Genomic DNA, 3,867 nt, shown 5'->3' on the forward strand with positions numbered 1-3,867 from the left:
AATGCTTGCGCGAGCCAACAACTTGCGTGTCTTTCTTTTTTTTTGTTGTTGTTGTTTTTTTCTCTCTTCCCAAGACGTTTCTGCCATTATTCACTAGCTCTCGTTCTTAGTATGCAACGGAGCGTTAGCTCGCGCCATCTACCTTTCTTTCTGTATGGCGAAGGCCGTAGGTTTTCCTAGTTCCGCACACAGATGGCGCGGATGCGTTTTCGCGCCAGTTTCGAACGACCTCGCTGTACACATGTTTCTCATTTAAAAGTTTCAAAGGGGCTTGCGAAAGGGCGTGGTCCTTTTTTCTTGCGCAAGGCTGAGCTTTCCAGCTGTGCTTAAGCTATGCTAGCATGTGTGCGTATGTGTGTGTGTGTGTGTGTGTGTGTGTGTGTGTGTGTGTGTGTGCGTGCGCGCGCGCGCGTGCGTGCGCGTGCATATGTGTGCGTGTGTGTGTATACACGCACACGGTAAAGATGATGGGGTAGCGCTATTTCTTTCTTTCTTTCTTTCTTTTTTAACAACACCTGTGCTCCACATGGCGATCTTCCTGCCCTCTATGTTTCCGGTTGGAAGGAGTGCGCAGCCTTTTCTATATTTATTTATTTTTTTTTTTTCATTCTCTTTCATTCGTACATGAGGCGCGCTACCTAATTCTAGCGGTCGAATCGACACGTTGCAATCCGTCCCGGCCTGTGCCGTATGAAAACTTTCAGTGGGCCTTGCGGTAAATAAAAGGAAATGAGGGAAATGCGCGTAGTGTATTACACTTGCGCACGGGCTTGAAACGAAGGCCTCAAAGAAAGCCGCCTTGAGCGGTCGCATTCAGACGGAAGTAAGCATTCCCCTTGCGCGTGTTTTCCGCTCGCCTGTTCCGTTTTCTACGAGGTTGCCTTCGTTGGTTTTGCCTTGCGAACAAGCTTGCGCTCGGGTCTCGTTTCTACGCGACGGCGTTTCGTTAACAGTGAAAGACTGAGGCGTCGCGAGTTGATTCGCGAGATAGAGAGCATAGAGTCTCTAGACGGGCTGGGTTTTATAAGATTGCCCACGCTGTTGCTGAGGTTACCAATGTCGCCAGGGCACCCACAAGGCAGTGGTACAATGGAGTGAAGTGAAAGACATCGCTTCTCGGCCTTTTGGCTAAGATCAAAGTGTAGTATCTGTTCTTATCAGCTTAATATCTGATACGGGTTCTATATGGACCCACGATATTAAACCTATTTTTGGAAGTTGGCGGAGTGCTTGAAGCCTGCTTCACCTCCGCCGCAGGTCGGCCCGGTATTGCACTACCTCGGGATCGGCCCCCGCTCACTTAGGTGAGACTTCATTCAATCAAAATGAAGAACACAAGCTCGAAGCGAGCACTCACGTGACACGCACCATTCCCATACTATACGCAACGATGCCGGTGTTTCTGAACGATTGTCTGCTGTAATGAGCCACTTGGGGGGGGGGGGGGGGGGGAAGGGTGATTAGCCGTGGGTTTTGCAATCAATGTAAGTCCCACTCAAAGCCAACACTGCATTTTGGAGTTCACTATCGCTTTGATCCGTAAACGACAGCAAGCTCGCCCTGCGAAAATCCGCTGCCCTAGTGGAAGAAAGGTTCCCTATGAAACAAAAATGGAGTGCCCGATTTCCGGCAACATTTTCGCTGCAGTGGGACCGAGCGCCTCGAAAACAAACTTGTCGTATGGCCAAGTGTGGCGAAATATATTCAAGGGTTCAGAGGTGCCTCAGCTTTCCAACCTGTATGTTATGAATACCTGTTGCTACCTTTTCGTCATCATCATCCTGCTGGCTACGACCACTGCAGGGCAAAGACCTCTCCCATTATTCTCCAAGCACCCCGGTCACGTGTAAGCCCGGTCACGGTCGCCGTCTAGTGCCTGCGCCCTTCCTAATCTAATCTGCCCTCCTAAATTTCCGCCACCCCGTGCTACGCTTCCCTTCTCTTGGAATTCAGTCGGTAACCCTTAATTGATGATCTTCCCCCCACATTGCATGCCCTGCGCACGCCCATTTCTTTTTCTTGGTTTAAACTAAGGTGTCATTAGCTCGCGTTTGTTCGCTCACCCCCCGAATCTGCTCTATTCTTATCCCCCGTAGCGCTACACCCATCATTCTTCTTTCCAAAGCTCGTCGCGTCGCCCTCAGTTACCCTTCGGTAATCCTTAAGGTCCTTCGTTGCGGCACTCGCGGCATCTTTCTCATTTAAATAAGGCTATTTCGTTCAGTTTTGGGGGAAAACTCAATGAGCTAGGCGCGATTGTGTCCCCGGCGCCGCTCTCAACAAGATGGCGGCGCCCAGGCTTTTTGCCTGGTGGTTCGGCTTGACGCAGAACACGCCTGCAGGGCAGTGAAGCCGCATTGAAGGGGCAACGAGCGGCGCAGTGAAGCGCATGCTCGGGCGAAAAACGCGAACATCAGCCAAAAATACAACCAAATGGCCAAATACGAATTTCCGTTATGGGAAATTGGAGTTCAGTTGGCGCGTTGCGCTCGCCTAAGGTAAAGAACATAAATGCGAGTGCCACATCAGCCAAGTCAATGCTGAGGATCGCGTATCATTTCTTATTTATTTTTCCCCTTGCCTCCTGGCCTGCGTGGCCCTAGCGCGCATGCCCACGAAAGTAATGCAATAAGGAAAACGCGAAATCATGCGGTGACGGCTGTATCATATCCATTGTGCGTGCTTTGTTCTTTTTGGACTACAGTGGTGTGCGTTATGAGAAAGTTTCAGTGACCAGCGAACCTATATTTAGAACCACATTTACGGTTACTGCTAACAAGCTGCGGGTAGGTGTTTTTTTTTTCTTTCTTTCTTTTTTTCGCTACCAACGATGGGTTATCGCAACCGCGATCGGTTGTGCTAGACGCGTTCTTGCCAAACGTTGGCTCTATACGCGACCCGTGACGCGTGGTCGGCACATTCAAGCAGTCCATTGCAAACCGTTCCAAGAAGAAGGATGCTAGCTCCACGTTCCGCCGGGAGCGCTAGTTCGAAGATTGTACTTTTAGACCCTCGAGGAAGCACCGCCATCCCACGTTTTCTATAACGCGCTAAGACTCAGAGCGACAGCGACCACTTGTCTTTGTCAATATCTCGGACACACTTTTTTTTTTTTCTTTAATCCAGATCGTCAGACGAGCCCGCGTTCACGCGCACTCGCTCTCTCCGATAAGCAGGGTAGCTCGGTTGGGGTGTTGTAGGGCCTCGCGCATGCGCTGCTGAGTTCGTCGCTTCGCCGGCCGGTCGACGCTGGCGCGGTACTGGTAATCAACTTCGACGGGCATGGTGAAACGTCACTGTGAAACGTCACGACTAGCAATGCAATGTGTTTGCGAGCAATCGGAGAAATGAGAGAGCCCCTGTAGATTAGTGGAAACGTTCCTCCAAGTATTACGTTTGCAATTTGCGCCTACGAACATGAACTAGACAAAGGAAATGATCTGTAGCCGCCTTCACTTCATAAAATTCCCGTACGAAGAAATTTGCGTGCGCACGTGATCTCCCGCATGAAACCAGACGATAGGTTAATTTTAGCCGTTCATTTCGATTTGCCGAATGTAAACCGGAACACTTTCTCCACGCGCTCTTGAGGTTTGAATGACAATCAATGACATGCTTTTTTTATATATTTTTGTTTGTTCTATCTGGAACCAAAAGAATTCAGAACGCCATTTCAATCTTAGATTCGATTCACGCCTTGCGTTACGTCACCCCTGGCATATCTGATGAACACGCTCTGCTGTTAAGCTTCATGATCACGGCATTAAAAGTCGCCACTTCCCGAACGTTTATCGAGCCGATGATGAACCGTATGCTGGATTCTTATTGTAATGAGTTTATAGAAAGTTTTATACTTCTATGGCTAGC

The 3,867-nt window shown here is 49.4% G+C and overlaps 1 non-coding gene across 1 annotated transcript; it reads left to right on the plus strand.

Annotated features, from left to right (window-relative positions):
• The first annotated feature begins 1,108 nt into the window (after nt 1-1,108).
• On the plus strand, nt 1,109-1,299 carry LOC139053891 (U2 spliceosomal RNA). Its single transcript, XR_011510862.1, has one exon. It is a non-coding gene; the product is annotated as a U2 spliceosomal RNA (small nuclear RNA).
• Nucleotides 1,300-3,867: the final 2,568 nt, after the last annotated feature.

This window comes from Dermacentor albipictus, unplaced genomic scaffold (assembly GCF_038994185.2).
Source record: "Dermacentor albipictus isolate Rhodes 1998 colony unplaced genomic scaffold, USDA_Dalb.pri_finalv2 scaffold_319, whole genome shotgun sequence".
Taxonomy (NCBI): domain Eukaryota; kingdom Metazoa; phylum Arthropoda; class Arachnida; order Ixodida; family Ixodidae; genus Dermacentor; species Dermacentor albipictus.